An 18,552-nucleotide genomic window follows, 5' to 3' on the forward strand; every position below is an offset into this window, starting at 1 on the left:
ATAAAATGGCGTTTCTGCCGCAAGGCGGTCCCAGTGTGTTGAAGTAAACGAAATAGTGCCATATGCGAAGAAAGCAATTATTTTGTCTTTTTGTTGCGTTCCAAATAAGCTTTGAGTAAAAAGAGATAGACATATATATTGACAATTCTGCGTCGATTTCCCTAACATAAATATAACTTATTCATATAGCTAACTTTTGAGGCCTGTCCTCTTTATATTTAGTCATTGGTTTGAACGCGCGAATCTCAGGAACTACCGGTCCAAACTGAAAAAATATTTTGCGTTGGATAGCCCTTTGTTCGCGGAGTGCAGTTCCGTTGCGTGCGCTGCGTAAACGGTTAAAGTTATGCAACTATGACGGGATTGTTCCTCTTAAAAGTTTTAAAAATATATTATAAAACAAATTCCCCGCTGCATCTGTCTGCCTGAACGTGTTAAACTCAAAAACTACCCAACGTATTAAGATGAAATTTGTATGGAGTCAGTTTGAGACCCTGGGAAGAATATAGGCTCGGGAAACCACTACTTTTATAACGGAAAACTTTAGCCTGAAAATCTTTATATCGCGGGTGGAGCCGCGGGCAAAAGCTAGTCTTATAAATAACGTAACATATATTGGTAAACTGTGGGCGTATTAGCTATACTTCATTAATATAGACTAGCTCTTGCCTGCGGCTTGACTCGCGTCAAACAGCTTTTCCGAGATAGGTATTTTCCCGGGATGAAAATTTTCCTATAACATTCAGTAGTAGGTAGTGTAGATTCTTATTAATAAAAACAAAAACAAAATCGGTTAAGTATTTCTAGAATCAGCGCGTTTTTAAACACACACTTTTCAGCTTTATAATATTAAGTATAGATGTGGGATTCTTCGTGAATCATATATGATGTATATTTAATTGAGCAACGATGACGACAGCTTGCGCGTGCGCTTGTATGTCTATGAAGCGTATCTGTGTTACTACAGTGCGACTCGTGTTGCTAGAGTTCAACCAGGGATGCCAGATAAATATATAAAAATGCCACATAGATATAGGTGGCATATTACGCAGGAACAATTACTTACAAATCGTAACTGGGCGCCTTCGGCTGATCCCTCCAAGTTGTGTCTCCCTAGCAACACGTGGAATCTGTTTATGTCCCAGATCCGACGCGATTCCTTCCGAGTGACGCAGTGCGCTGCCGTGATGATATGAAGATGCGATACCAGGGTACCTCCGCAGGTGAATGCATTGTCCGTGTTCTGTAAGTAAGAGTTATTGAGTGCATTTGGTAGTTTTATAACATGTATTTTAATATGATTTTAATCTACGGCAAAAAACAAGAGCAAAAGCTAGTACTTATTATATACAACAGTTACACTCGTATGAGCACTTTTTTGAGTAATAAAGGCGCGGGATTCGGGGCATGTCATACACTGCAGATCGTCGCGAGAGCATGACTAGTTACCGCTAAACTGAGATCATTCTGATAACGATTTCAATACGTGGACTACATATTATCTACTATATCAGGCGCAATACACTGTGCCTATGTGTTGGATTTCGAATTAAAGCAGAAGTGTAAAATTCGTATTTTAGCACGAATAGTTCATAATTGATGGTAGATTACATTAAATTAAATGCCCTTGTTACCTACCTCGGTGAGGTAAAGAGCGATATGCCACGGCCATTCTGCTTCCCCGGTTGCCATCCCCTTTCGTATAAGCGTGGTACTTGCAAAAACCATACCACATGTCCCCTGGAAAACAAATAAATTAAGCACGGATTAGATGTTGTCTACCAGTACTATAGTAGTAGATTATGTATCGTATACATCAGTGGTTCTCAAACTTTTTAAATGACGGAACCCTTTTGGGAAGCAAAATACTTGATGGAACCCTACAATAAAACAATTGTTTTTATAAGTGTATTTTTTATTAATCAGCATAATAAAAGTACGATGTAACAGTTAATTATTATTGAGAGAGGTGTTTTGATTTTTTTTCTAAATTCTTGCGGAACCCCGACAGAGGTATGACGGAACCCTAGGGTTCCGCGGAACACACTTAGAGTATAGCTGGTATACATATAGCCATTTTCATAACATTTTATGCCAAAGTGAAGGTTACCGGCACAGAGCGCAAATGAAACCCTGAGCAAAACATTAAACAAAAAATAAATATAATGCAACTAATGATGAGATTTTTAATAAAATACGTATAAAGGTATTCCAATAAAAATAAAAAGTTATTTCTGACAAAAAATACAAATGATTATTACCAAAGGCAGTCTTTGGGAAGTAATGAACCGTGGCAGGTCGAAACTTGAAGAACACGTTTAAAAAACGGTTTGAAATAATGTTAGGTGCATGTATGTATACTTTTAAATATGATTACCGGTTTCCAAACCCAAAACATTTATAGACTTTTTTTTTGGGGATACCGTATTTCAAGTATTGTACACATATTTTGTCGAAATAAGTGTCTGGCTTTTGATTCAGTTTTGATCTCAGGTAGAAAACAGTCAATTTAATTCACACACAACGTGTGGGCTGAACCCACACATATAACATGCGATTTTTACCAAATTTAGTCAGACTAGTACTTGTAAGATCCCTTTAAAAGATACTTTTGTATTCGCGTGTTACAACTTCACGTTTGTATGAATTTATTAAGATACTTGCTTCCGCCCGCAGCTTCGCCCGCGTGGATTTCGGACTTCAAAAATGGAGCCGGTCGCGAACGTTTGAGAATGTTCGTTTTACGAAGCTACTCGCTAGATGATTCGCTAGCCTCTAGGCGCCAAGCAAGCCGCCTGCCTGTGCGTTCGCGACCTTATATATATACAAAAATAATCCTTACAGCATGATTCAGTATTCACGCATGATGGCTTATTATTAGCGTATTTCATGTATAACATTGGTGTTTCTATACTGATTTCTATGATTCTTTTTTATGGAATATTTAATAATGTTAACTTTTTTAATTAGGGATGACTGAAAGTGTTATAAACGTAAGAGTACACAAATATAATGAGAAAGTTTTGAACTGCTAAGCTATCGGGACTTACACGTGTTATTGTGAGTCAACCATAAAAGACATATGCTGTCGTGGGATATTTTTACATAATTTTAAGGAGAACATTTCCGTCATACATGATTTCTGTGTAGCTTTAACCATTAAGGTTTCACACGCGACGGAAGCTTAAAAAATGGAGCAACTTCTCCCGTTTTCCCAGCATTTCCCTTCACTGTTCTGCTCCTATTAATTGTAGCGTGATGAAAAGTATACTATAACCAGCACAGGAGTATGACAAATAATTGTACCAAGTTTCGTCAAAATCCGTCGAGTAGTTTTTGTTTCTATAACGGTTATACAGACAGACAGACAGACAAAAATTTTACTAATTGCATTTTTGGCATCAGTATCGATCCCTAATCACCCCTGATAGTTATTTTGGAAATATATTTCATGTACAGAATTGACCTCTCTACAGATTTATTATAAGTATAGATAGATAGAAGATAACGTGTACTTTATCTGAACGATGTCAAATAGCATAATTTTTCTTACATAATATTCATCTATTATTTTGTACGTTACAAGAGGGCCCTTCAATTCAACAATTAATTAGATTGAGTAGCCACTTTTACATAGATAAGAGTTTTCTTTACAAATCTGCAGTGATTCCTCAATTCATATTGACACGTGGATTTACCAATTTTAATCTTTTTTATATTCTAATTCGACTCAGCGACTATAACTTATGATTTACGCATGTTTAAAAAATAATATTTTGACATCAGTCAGAAAAATTCACTCTTAATATTGCTCAGCCTGGGCACTGAACTAAGATCATCTACAGTTTGTGCACACTGTCGATAGTTATATTTAAAATTAAAATAGATATAAACCGGTAATCGGTTCGTTGTATGTTGTGTTGTTATCAACACTAGGTATTACTCGCGTATTTGTTGCATGAAAAGCTATTCCCGCTATAGAAGTCCCTAAAAAATTGGCGATTCATAGGGTCAGGACCATCTATTTAACATATTCCATAATTTTCCACGGGAAATATGAATAATATAATAGCAGCCCTTAATTATATAATACTGTCCTGCTGCTAGGCACGGGCCTCCTTTACTACTGAGTAGGATTAGACTTTAGTCCACCACGCTGGCCTAGTGCGTATTGGTAGACTTCACACACCTTCAAAATTCCTATAAAGAATTTCTCAGGAATCTCACGATGTTTTCCTTAACCGTTAAAGGCAGCGATTATTGACAAAGAATACCCACAAGGGGAAATATTACTGGCATATAAACTAGCCTATGAGTTCAGGATATGGTCTAACCGTATGCCAAATGACATTTAAATCCGATTCACTGCTTTTGCGTTTACTTCTAACAAACGTCCAAACATTTTCACATACTTTCGCTTTTATAATACTAGCAAGAAACTAAGATAGACAGTAAGATATTGCGATATATTTACAGTATTGAATGCGTAGGAATAGCATACTTAATAGTCTAAGAGCCCGTGAACCCCAGACCTTCGTTATTTTATAAAAGCTGAAAATTTGTCAGCGCATGCTCCCAACACAGGTAACAACGATGGGCCATTATGAAGTTTGGGCTACAGTGGCTTTGGCAGGTACACGGTATTAAAGGTGTGTGTGTGTGTGTGTGTGTGTGTGTTATAATTTTATTTACGTTATATAGTATGAAAGCTGATTTTTATATATAGTACTTGGGTAATAAGTAAATAATGTTTCCTCGTTAGCCAGACGTTTTTGATACACACACACCTTTTACACACCTTTAGTACCGTGTACCTGCCAAAGCCACTGTAGCCCAAACTTCATAATGGCCCATCGTTGTTACCTGTGTTGGGAGCATGCGCTGACAAACTTTCACCTTTAAAAAATAACGAAGGTCTGGGGTTCACGGGCTCTTGCTCTATAAATGACAGTTTTTACCTTTTCATTTGTGGGAACACCGCCACCTCTGAAAAACAATGTAAATATCATTAAAATAATAAACATGAGGCGTCTAACATCTGCAGACTCAATAAAACTCTTCTCTTTTCATTTTGTGATAAGCATCTTGCAAATCATAAAGTGGCTGGGGAGGTATAAACGTAGACTATTTTTGCCATCTAGCAGCTTGAAGAATGTTGTATTATTACTCGGCTTTATGAGACTTAGTATATAAGATCTAAGAGAGACAAATGAAAGGCAGTACCATATTAATTTGAAATTCTTAGTTCTTAGTGGTGTTGCTACTGTGTCTAGGCAATCATTATGCTTATTAGCAGGCAAGTAACTGCTGGACAGTTGACAATACAATATATATTTTTTATTAATTTAATCTCATAATTCATTACATCTAAGTGCCATATCGCTTATGAATACAAAAGTTCCTGTTAATAAAACCATCATTTACATTGCATCCTGCATTAGGGAATTAAGCCATCCAATACTACAATATACGTAATTATTTGGTCCACAATTTCGCACAAAGCAGACTGCTTTTCATGAAAAACAAAATTATTTGTTTGGATCTTTATAGATCTGGATATAAAGTTAATGTTAGTATTAAAGTTAATTACTTACATAATAGTTGGAAGTCCTACAGGTGGTCCTGGTACATACACGCCGCCCCCAGTTACTTCGTTATTATCTGATTGTTTTTATTGGTTTGGTCTCAAAGGAGTCTTGGGGTATCAGCGGTGGTGGCGGTGCAGGTTTTTCGCTTGAGGACTCTGTAGTAACAGCTGCATTGCAAATTTCCTGCCCATTAAATTTAATTGACTGCAGCAGTGGAATCTTGCTGAGAGGGTCGAATCTGACGAAAAATTTGAAATCAAGAGGCGCCGCTGGTGATATTACCAATTCAGTGGACTCTATTCTAAACTGTTTGTTGTCTTGCGTTGTCGACTCCGCTAACCAGTTCTGTAGATGAAAGAATTTGGATTTATGAAAACAATACAATATCTCTTTAATATTATGAATGCTGTTATAATAGCCACTAGTTATTAAATTATTAAAAGTGTATTTTATGGTGCGCCGAAACTGTAATAGTTAAGTTGCGTTTCCATAACGCAAGTGACTGGCATGGATCTTTGGATGTAGCTGCTCCTGCAGATAGTGAGCAGTGGTCACATAAATATACAAGTAAGGTGCAAGTGTAAATTAAGGTTATTGTTTCTTGATCACAAGTGTCACGTAAAGTTATATGCAGTTTCTTTCATAATGGCACGGCGGTTTACAAACGAATTCCACTGTGGCGGTTTATGGATAATGAATATAAATATGACGTTACATGTTAGTGTTGGTAAAAACTACCTACATTAAACATTACATTAAACAAGTCTAATTAAGCATTAAATGAGCAAGCTGCTTACTACTTGCATTGGTTTGTTGGATATTACTCACCCCGAGTAACTGAGCCTTCTCAGTCAGAATTATGTTAAGAAACACCGAGTAAAGCTGGACATCTGAGGTGAGGTGCACAACGCCTTCCCATTTGCCTGTCTCTGATCCTGGCTTCTGGTACTCAAACACGCCAGGGCAGGGGGACGGGGGCGTGTCCTGTTCGTGACTGGGCACTGACAGTGCCAGAACCAGGAGGATGGCGGTTCGTGTGTACTGAAATAATATTTGGAAAATTATGTGAGATTCAAAATAAGTAGGTGATCGTGCAACTGCAAAATATTTCCTGAAATATTTTTTCCGTATGATCATGGATTTTTCTGGGATTAAAAGTGTTTATTTATGTAAATAAATGACGAAGCTGTTTGCCTTTTGGTTAGCGATACGACTACACTGACCATTAGTAGTAGTAACACGGCCCAAATTGTGAAATATGGCCAGACCAAATTTTGCCTAGTCGGGAATGAAACAGTCTGCCGAGACGAATGTCCGATGTTTTTTTTAATTGCTTTTACCCCTATCCAGGAGAAGGGACAGTACATGCTAAAATTTATGTATTCTTATTTTTGCCTACTCTATCTTAACTAATTTATTACTATTTCTTGCTAACCCTATTATAGACTAAGATATTCCTCAAATACCCATTACATAACTTACACTATACCCTTATATACATGATAATCTAATTTTATACATTATTCATAACTATTTATTTCATTACTTAACTTATAAAACATTTATTACATAATCTTGTAATTTATATTCATCGTATTATTTGCTACTAACTTACAATATTTTAAGAATGTATTATTAATTGTGTGTTCTTTATTATTCCTGGTACACTAATTTTCGTTATCGATGTACCAATATTTTGCTCCAGGGAATATTTTTGTCTGGCGTAGATGGAATATTTGATCAAGCGGTCTTCAGATTCAAAACCAACATATATGTTCGGAGAAAACTGTAGTACCAATACATACACTCATGTCTTTTATTCCATCTATATTTCCTTTTACCATTCACTTTTCGCCATGTGAATTTTGTCCATAGTTATGTAGAGGACGGGCCTATTGCCATGGGCACAAATTGTAGGTGCCAAGCAATAAAAAACCCAATATTACGTTGCCCGAACCTGGGATTCCAGAGTGGTAGTCATATCGCGTGCGCAATACAACTCCGCCAATAATTATAACAAGCCCGAGGGTAATAAGTAGATACCAACATTGCGCGTGAAGATATTAGTAATATGATAAATAAAAATCCGTTTTTTTTCCTTATTATTTATTACATCTGTTGTTATGGAACATAGTAACATTAAACTACTAACAAAATTACTAGCTTTTGCTCGCGGCTTCGCCCGCGTGAAGGAGTTTTCCGGGATATTTTTTTTTATCGACTTACTTGCTATGTATTCTTATATTATGACCAAATTACACAAAATCATTATAGATTGTAGTCTATGTGATATTCTGATTCAGAATTATAATTAATATTACTGTTAAGTTTCATCCCAATCCGTTCAGTAGTTTTTCGTGATAGAGGAACAAACATACATACATACATCCATCCTCACAAACTTGCGCAGTTATAATATTAGTAGGATAAACGCAAAAGGAAGCGGCTCAACTCATGCGGGACATAAGTTCCAAACAGCGCTCTTTTTAGCCTTCTCTTAACTAAGTGGCAGCCTACCAAGCGACGTGTAATCTTTTATTTGGGTAATGAAAGAAAAAATAAAAAAATATAAAAAAACGAAACGAAAATGTTAACAACGTTGGAACTCTAAGGTAGTGTGTATTTGTGTGTTTGTATGTGTGTGAGTGTGCGTGTGCACGCGCATGATGTGATACGGTTCTACTGTTTGTAAACTTAAGCAAAAATTATAAATCATCTTAATATCCATTCCATTCTTGGATATTTTTTAGAACTGTACCTAATCCACGTAAGTACCAAGTTTCTGTACTGTTGGCACCGATGTCATGTGATTGAAAATCTATTTAGTTTTATATTAAAAAAGAAAATCTTGACATACTTGTCTTTATATACCTAGTCTTGCCATAAATATTGTAATAAAGAAAAAAGAAAATTGTTAACTGCAAATAACATTTATTACTTTTACAGTGTGTCAGTTTAATACATAAATATAAAACAATTAAAAATATAAAAGCTTATTCGAAGTGGTCTCCATTGGCTGCAATACAGTCCTTTAAACGATGAGGCCAGTTATCAATAGAAGCACGCACTCTTTCCATGGGAAAATTCTTCACTGCCAATCGTATAGATTGTTTTAGGGACTCCAAATTATCATGGCGTTTAGAGCAAGCTGTACTCTCTAAAACTGACCACAAATCATAATCCAGCGGATTAAGATCGGGACTAGACGACGGCCAGTCTTCAGCTCTGATGAAGTCCGAAACGTTCGATTCCAACCAAGACTGCGTGGACCGAGCTTTATGACCCGGCGCCGAGTCTTGCTGGAAGGACCATACTTGGTTATTGAACATGGTGATGTTAAGGGGCTTAACTACCTTCTCAAGAATGGTATCTTGATACACTTGTGCCGATGTTTTGATACCTTTTTCACAAAAATATGGCTCAGTCACTCCTTCATAGCTAACACCCCACCAAACCATCACTGAAGTCGGATAATGTCCACGTTGCACTCTGTCGACTAATTGGGAAGCTTCCTTAGAGCTTTGAGCATAAATACGGTCATTTTGTTTGTTAAAATGTTGCTCAATTGTAAAAATTTTCTCATCCGTAAACAAAATTTTTCTGTGACCTCCCTTTGCGTACCGCTTCAGTAGTTGTTTCGATTTTACCACCCTATTCTTCTTTAAATTATCAGTTAAGAAATGGCCAGTGCGTCTCTTATAGGCTGCAAGTCCTAAGTCATCTTTTAAAATACGCGACATGGTTCTAGGTGCTATCTTCATTTCCCGAGATAAAATCTTTTGCTTTCGGACAGGATTTCTTCGAATTCTTTCCCTTACTGCTTTGACCACCTTTTTCGTACGAACACTACGTGGACGGCCAGATCTTTTCTGTCACAAACAGAGGAGGTCTCATTGTACCTATTAATAGCCCGGTACACAAACATTTTACTAATACCAAGTGTATGGAGAGTTTTAAAAATTGCATTTGGCTCCATACCTACTTTGTGTAATGCTATCACAGCGATTCGGTTCTCTTTATCACCCCACACCATTTTAATATCGCAAAATATTTTACAATGTATTGGCGCCAAAATGAGAAAACACAATGAACAATCGTATAAAAATGACAGATTCGAAATTCAAATGTAATATTTTTTTATAATTAAGTGTAACAGTATTTATGGCCAGACTAAGTATAGCGAGAGGATATGATACTGATTTCTATCCTGATTTGCGTATTTATATATAGATATCTATAATAGAGATTTAGCCTGGATCCTGCGTGGAATGGGATTTAATATTTATTTTTATATCACTGCCAGTCTTCATTTTATTACTCAGGCAGGTGCATTAGGATTTTTTACTGTAAGATATTTTATTAAGAAAATGCATTTTAATTGCAAAATTATTTATATTATTAACATGGGCCATTGGTGCCGCTTTGATACCTAACAATGAATATTTATGCCTCTGAAACTTGTTTATATCTAAAGATATTCACATCGAAGAGTTATTGATTAAATTAATGAGTTATAAAATACTTAATACAGTAACTACTTACCTATTATGTTAAACATACTTTTTCTTGAGACACAATATACAATATACAAAATATTTTTTTTGCATTGTTTATTGATAAAAAAGGACCAAATTAAAATAAATGTAACGCATATTAATTATTACTGTGATTAAACGTTTTGAGAGGTTTTTCCTCAATCCCACACGATTTGCTACATAATGCAGAATTCTTGAATATACTTGTATTTTATAAAAACCGGTTGGCGATCGTTTAACTGACAGTATCACTCCATGGTATGAAGTATCAGCATTTACTTCCTTAACAATTAAATACAATATTAAGCGAACACTCTTAGTGCAATGATTTTTATAATTGGAATATTTAAGGTTCGTTCAAGATTACAATAACTTTAGATTAGATCCAAAACAGATTTTTTTATAGTTGGTAAAACAAAACAATTGTAAACACGCTTTAATTGAGCAACTATAATACGACGTTATAATTAATATCTATACAGGTCCCCTACTTACATTTCTGCCTATGTTTTCTTCGACAGCGTAAAACGAAATATGTTTTGAACGCAATGTTGAGATGGAGACCGGTTTCAAAAACTTGTTGAAAATATATTTTTCGTTTTGTATTCAATCGACTAATTATAAGTACCTGCGAGTTTCTGAAATTCCAAGCCAGATTTTAATTAATTTGATTTATTGTTGTAAGTATTCAATTTTTTAAAACTCGAATCTATGCTTAGCCCATAGAAATACAAGTGTGGTGTTACGTTGTGCATTAAAATCATGTGTGTCCTTATTTTACATTTTTCTGAATCAATCCACTGTCATTTTCCTAAAGTGATTGACACATAAGTACATTTACATTGACAGCACATTCTTCTTCAAAAATGATTAGGTACAGCATAAAATGTTTTATAATTCTACAAAATAGATCTTGAAATGGCGGTGTTGCGATTGTAATTAATCATTGTCCATCGCGCGAATCATAATTATTTTCTTATACAAATAAACATATGTACACAGATAAGTACTTTTATACCATCGAAGTACTTTGTATACTGTGGCGTCAGTCTTGACCATTGCCATAGGAGATGGCTGTTTGAAGGGTAATTCCCCTTACGAATTTATATTTGGAACATACAGTTCATTATATTATTTATCAGTGGCGAAGCGTCCATACAAGCCGATTCCCACCGGCTTCCCTTTTAGGTTTTCGGTGATACTAAACAATATATTTAATAGGCAAATATAAATTTACAACATATCAGACAATGGACAGTAATTATAATAGCTTAACTTATTAATTATAATTGATAACTTAATAATGACATCTATCGGCCATTAGCCCGTTGTTTGTTAATTTAATCGATATCAATTACTTATTTTAATTGACGCTAGATGGCGCACCTTGTATTTAGTTCCCCAGAAATTCCGTTACCTAAGTGAAATTGTGACGCCACAGGCAAAGGTAACCCGCTGTCAAGCGGCTTAATGTCGTAGTATGTTTTTTAATATAGATGGCAGCACTTTCTATGATTTTCTATGCCAGTGTTTGTCGAAATCGCGCGGAAAATATGGGCAAAGGTAACCCGAGCTAGTTCGGCTTCACGTTAACCGACTTTGTATAGTTGTCGCTTTTACGTCCTTCAAACGTCATAATTTATTATGCTACCAAGTTGCGGTGTTTGTAAATTGTCATATTCATTTTATTTTTGATAGTTATGTGATATTTAGTTATCAGCGCTTTGTTTATTTAGAAACTACAAATAAAAGTGTATTATAATGGAAATAACTACCTGTGATCAGTTTAATGTCTACCTTTACGTAAGTATATTATTAGTCGGTGATTTCACATATTAGTATTCAGATGGTAAAATATTTGAAGAAGATCTGAAAGTTTTTGATTTTAGACACAAAATGTTTGTTACAAGAAAATAAATATGATATTATACTGAATTAAAAGTAGCACCACGATACAATCAAAAGTTAACGAATAACCTTTCTTGATTATAATTTAAATTGATAATTATATAAGTTTATCATGTAGGTAGACTTAAACTGTTGGTCTGTTTGGCGATCGTGATACCTATTTCTATTACATTTAAAGTTTTATTTTGAAAATAAACAGATACTTTTAGTGTTGTATGGTTATAATATTAATACTTACTTTTGTTGCTGTTATAACTAATTAATAGGTAAGTACTTATATTTTGATTAATGGATCGAGAATTATCTTCGTTTAATGTTCGATTTTATGAATGTTTCAATTATTTATGCATAATAGGTAATTTAGTATGTATGTCAACGTTTGTTGATTTCGAATCAAGACTAATCCGTTGTCTTAGTTTTTGTTTGCCGATAAATTGCCCCGATATCTTAACTGACGCCAATTTTTTTTACACCGGGTTACCTTTTGAAAAATTTCACCCTTCGCCACTGTTATTTATTAAATTTGGTCTTTTCCAATTTCCAATATCCTATATAATTACATAACGAGAAGAGTATGTTGCTCGCCTGGTAATCTCGGCTCACAGTCAGTGCCAATACCGTTCTGAACATTAATAACAAAGCTCTACGTGTCATTGAACTGCGCTCGTCATCATGTGTAGGTGACATTATTACCTTTATTTACTATGAAACATGGTCTTACATACTACCGGTAGAAATACACAACACATCTGATTACTCAGATGGACTCTCGCAAGAGTTTTACCTTCTAGTTACTAGAAGGTAAAACTGAATACATAGAACTGTTCCCCACATTTCAATGATGGGTACAGTGGTATTTCAGCATTTCCGGACAGATATATAATATGATAATATCAGCCCTGTGTTATATACTGTCCGACTGTTGGGCACGGGTCTCCTCTACTACTGAGAGGGATTAGGCCTTAGTCCATCACGCTGGCCTAGTGCGGGTTGGTAGATTTCACACACCCTCGAAAATTCCTATAGAGAATTTCTCAGGTATGCAGGTTTTTTCAAGATGTCTACCTTCACCGTTAAAGCAAGAGATAATTAACAAAGAAAACACACATATTATTATTACATAAGTCAAACGTGTTTGCCACTGGTTTTGAACCTGCGGACATTCGTCTCGGCAGTCCGTTCCACAGCCAACTAGGCTATCGCCGCATTCATTCGGACAGATACGATCTGGAAACCTAAAAAAGAGCGTTTTCCCACCTAAAAGGCTGGCAACGCATCTTCATATTCCCTGCTATTGCAGATGTTCATGGGCGGCGGTAATCATTTACAATCAGGGGAACTGTATGCTCATTTCCCTACATTTTAAAAAGAGTATTTTCTTTTGCCCAGCGATTCATGATACTCAAATTGGTGGATAGTTCAAGGCTCAGAAGGACACACAGCGATTGTCCAAAGCCGTTTATAAGATTTGAGGGAACCTTAAATCAGGTTCAACAGAATCTTTCGGTTCTGAACTGATTAACTGGATATAAAGGTGACAAATTGTAATATACGATAATGCGTTATAGTTCAAATTTTAATGATATTTTTTGCAGCTATAATGTTACGATACGATTATGGGGGCTTTGTCATGTTTAAGGGTACAGCTAAAGGTGCATTGCCGTCAGTACTTGAGGGGAAGTCGGTTGCCGAAGAAAACCTTCCTATGCCATCTAGCTGATGCCTGGGCGCTTGTCTTTAGGAATGATTTAGCATCGGCAAATTAACAGGCAGCATCATTTTGGCAAATCGTTTTGACTAGTTGATCTTTAAATTGTTTGACCTTCCTTATCATATATTATTATTATGTATGACGCATATACTTTTTTTATTCCATCTTAAATTTCTTTAGAGATTTTTCATCTATGTAAGGTCATGTTTTATTATTTATTCGATTTCGCGAATATTGTGCTTATTTGTGCTACAAGAAATTTGACTTGTGTAAACCAGTTTTTCATTTTTATTTTAAATACTTGAATGTTGTGTGTGGATTGAAGCGTTTCTGTTTATTTAGATTTTTTGATGGAGTCATTTTAATTAAATGGTTAGTTTTTGTATTGACATTGCAGGATAAGTAAACAAGGAAATACTTGCTGGTAGAATCTAAAGAAAAAAACAATGAGTCAATAACATTGTGCAACAATAATCTTACAAAATAATATCATATAAAATGACTGGTGAGCATTCATAAACAGGGCCGGATTAACCCTAAGACAACCTATGTAACTGCTGTCTAGCTTCGGTTAGGAGCCCTGTGCCCCGAGAAAAAAAGTAAACGTTTCTTGGAGTAAAAATTCAATTAAAATATTTGTATTTAGCCAACCCTCAATGACTATTGTTTGGATTATTTTTAAATTTTATTGTAATGATTTAGAACATTTTGGATGACATTTTAAGTTCTATATTTTACGCGGCGACCTTAATGTGTTTTAATGCCAATTTATCAGAGGACGGCACCTCACAAGACGTTTTTTAGCATCTTTACATAATATAATAACTTTATTAGAATTTTTGTCTAGCTGTATATTTGTATACACATCACCCAAAAACAATATAATCGAATGCGGTTTTTGCCGATATATTTTGCTAGAGATCCAACTTCAAATATAGATTCCATTTTATCCCTGGAAAATATATGGCGGGACTTTTATTCCAGAAAGAATTTTGTCGTGGGCGGGGCCGCAAGCTTTTGTTAGTATTCGTAGATTCGTAGATTTTCCGTATAGTAAATATGAACATTAGGTTAGAGTAATATGTAGCGACTATTTCATCAAATTCTCATACGTTCTCATACGTTTTTAAGTTAAGCTAGAAACTTTATAGTAATACGCCGCTGTATTGTCGCATCTGTATTGCGGACATATTTATCGGACTGGTTTAACAGGCAGAGATTGACTTAATGTCAGGTGGGGCAAGTGCGCCGATGGGGTAAGTGCACCTGCCCTAAAAAAATCTAAAACTATTGATGTTACACAATTACCGTAATCTTATATCTATACTACTAATTGATATAAAGTTACACTAAAAAACATAAATGGCTATTTTCATTTTAATACGATTTATTCGCCATTTTATTTTAAGTGCCATTTAGATCTGTAAACGGAGATGACCCCGTGAAAGGTAACATCAAATATTTTAAGATATTTAACATATTTCTGTAAACCAGTAAGGTGAGTACATAGTTTAAACCTTTTATTTTAACTTCCTGCCTGAATTTTATTTATATATACTAAAATAAAGGATTTTTTAGCAATGCGAAAAAAATTACCTCATAATTGTCGAGTAGGGCAAGTGCGCCACAGTTAATAGTTGTATGGCGCACTTGCCCCTGATCCATATATGTCCAATATTTTTTGAGAATATGTTTTACTAATATGAATTACTATTATTAAAATGTTATACTTAATAGCATAATTTTTTGTATTCAAGGTATTTTGTTTTGAGCCGACTTAAATAAAAGGGCGTTGTTTTAAATGGTTCGTTTTTTACAAAAAAAACTGAAATACCTTGGTCTAGAGCAACTTTACGTGAAGAGGTTGCAACTGTTCGATCAGGCACGTTATCTGAGTATAATGCAGCTACAATATATCAAATGTCATAAGGCCAAATTCTAAGTAATTGAGTTATAACGCATTCAAAATTGTTAATTTCTACATTTTATAACGTTTTTTTTTTAGTTTTTAGAAATAAAATGGATTTCGTATTACGGTTACCATTTTTTTATTCCAACATATCCGCACACAAAACTCTAATATTAATACCTAAATATAGCAAAAAAAATGTAAAATGTTTTGAAGCCCTGATTTACAAATATATGGCGCACTTGCCCCGAATTTGATTTGACAGCCATAGTTTGTTATAATATTTAGTGATATAAAATTATCCAAGAGCAATGCGAGTAAAACTTATTTCTCTATGGACTAAAATGAGTGCTTTCTTTATAATGTTTCATATTGGCGTTTTTTTGTACACAGGCGCACTTACCCAATTTCCGGAGGCAAGTGCGCCTACTACCAGTTTTATTACTTTTGAGCAAAATATTATTAATTTATGGTCCGATTTCCTTGAATGGCTATAGGTTGTTATCACAAAATACCAAATATTATTAAATTAATAAAATTACATTCTTATGTGAGCACAAAAATTATTTTTGCATTGAATCTAGCTATGAAAATTTTATGGCGCACTTCCCCGACTTTACCTGTGTTAACTTTTTGTACTTTAAAATATACATATAACTTATATTTTGCAACAATATACGCATATTCTCTCTCATTGGTTTTATTTTTTTTTTATTGATTATGATGACGTATCCTTGTATTGTGAACTCGGGGCAGTACATATCGGACTATATGCAAAGGAGGGATCCATAGTTGTCCGTCATATTAGGCGGATTTATATATACTACCTGTTTTATACAATTAACAAGTTTACCATAGTAATTTTCATTGGAATTTGTACGTAGACTTGATTTTGACTTCCTCAAGTATATTTATATGTTTGTCGTCTGTTACTTATTAACTTGTAAAGCCTTATTATCTGTGAAAGTTTTTATCTTAGCTTCGTTGTACAGGTTGGATTTTTGTGAATAGACATTAAGGGCAGCTACCTTCACCGCTGTAACTGAAAACCAAATTTTCTTAAAAGAGTCGCGTGGTTTTGAAATTAAGTACTCAAATTTGTAACGATTCGATAAAATCTTTCTCACTTATTTAGCAAAATCTGTCAATGCTGTTTGCTTAGAAAGCTTTCTATTAACTATAACGGTTTAGGTAGCTGCCCTTGCGAATCGTCTTAAACCTCTGTATTTGTACCCAGGCAAAATTCTTTCTTGCTAGTACTAAGACTCTGAGTTAAGTCGTGTCCAGACAGACGAACGGACGGACCGAAATAGAGTAACCATAAGAGATAATACCTAATACGAAATACTGAAACCCAGCAAATATCATATGCATACTATTATGTTGTTTGTGCTATGTAGGATTTTTTTAGACAGTTAAAAAACGATAATAAAGCCGTGGGAAATATATTGCCTAGGGGCCTGGACTTACTTAATCCGACCCTGTCTATAATTCAAGCGTTTTAAAACAGTGATCTTAGTAATAATATTTAAAAAAATCCGCATATGAATATATAAATTCCTCACCATTTTCTTATAAATTATGATCCTGTGTGAACATGTGAACAATCTAACAACCACCACAAGTAACAACACAAAGATTTTGTTCTTGATTACGGACGACGCGACGTTCGCCACCCGCGGCAATTTCTGATATAATGAAAATAAATGAGAAGTTTTGTTAAGGACAGGTTTATGGTAGACAAGATATGTGATTCATCGGAATTTTGAGTGTGAGTGAGACGACCATATTTCTGATAGTACGTATGCAACATTAGCAAACTAGTTGGCAATGAAATGCTAGTGATTTTTATATTAAACTTTTGAAAAGTTTGTCGTTTTATAAAAGTTAAAATCGACATACATTTTAAACTAATACATAATACTCTGTTAAGTCGAAATTGAACTAATAACAAAAGTGAATTAGAAGCTAGCAAAGGTAAATAGTAATAATTTGCGTTCAAAAACCTTGATTCTGAGGGGTGAAGTTTTAACATTCACGTCATTCGACTTGCTTCATTCTATAATTAACTACTCTCGGCCACTATTAAAGTCATTATTTATTTATAACCTGTTGTGTCTTTTATGGTAATATGTTATACGCCAAATGCCGAAATTTTATATTTATTTTTCATACAAAGATATCGCTTCTAAAAATATTACTTATGTGGTTTTAAGGTCGTGCCAAACTTTAAAAAATTTGCTTGTCATAACGTGATTTACAGTGAAACTAAATTAAAACATTTAAAATTATTTAATTTAAATATTCAGTTCAATATAAGTAGATGTTTTAGACATTATAAAATTAAATATTTTAACGTACGATTTATAATTATTTTATTGTTAATGCACTATTTATACACAATATCACAGAAATCAGTTGCTTTTCTTCAGGTAAAAAAATTTAATTTAGAATGAATAAAATCAAGTAACTATATCTGTATAACTTATTAAATCGAGTTTTCATATCCGCAAGATCTCCCGTAACTTTGCGCGATTAGTCATACGTGTACATTCATTATGATATAAAATAATGATGTAACAGGCAATTTTATTTTTTATAATGCAATTATAACGTCTTGGAAGGCTGATGACAGGCTGTTGGTAGGTTTCATATATACGAGGGTCCGACTGGGTATGTACCAGTGGCGAAGGGTGAAATTTTTCGAAACAAGATATAGATATTAACTAATTTGCATGATTGCGGTCTGCCAGTCCTGGATCTTGAATTGTTTCGAAGTGGAGCAAAATTTGGAAAATGCCCCGCCCCCCACCTTTTTACTTTTGTCATCATTATCATCATTTTGCGTCCAGCGGGAAATAAGTTCAGTATTGAATGTACTGGATGTCTCAGTAGTCAAAG

General features: G+C 34.6%; 1 non-coding gene across 1 annotated transcript; it reads right to left on the reverse strand.

Moving 5' to 3' along the window:
- Window positions 1-1,024: 1,024 nt before the first annotated feature.
- LOC115441310 lies at window positions 1,025-17,346 on the reverse strand. Its single transcript, XR_005113654.1, has 6 exons — window positions 17,217-17,346; window positions 6,417-6,629; window positions 5,595-5,933; window positions 4,959-4,986; window positions 1,639-1,740; window positions 1,025-1,243 (listed from the first exon to the last, which is right to left on the reverse strand). It is a non-coding gene; the product is annotated as an uncharacterized LOC115441310 (transcript).
- Window positions 17,347-18,552: the final 1,206 nt, after the last annotated feature.

The sequence above is a fragment of the Manduca sexta genome, unplaced genomic scaffold (genome assembly GCF_014839805.1).
Source record: "Manduca sexta isolate Smith_Timp_Sample1 unplaced genomic scaffold, JHU_Msex_v1.0 HiC_scaffold_2871, whole genome shotgun sequence".
Classification (NCBI taxonomy): domain Eukaryota; kingdom Metazoa; phylum Arthropoda; class Insecta; order Lepidoptera; family Sphingidae; genus Manduca; species Manduca sexta.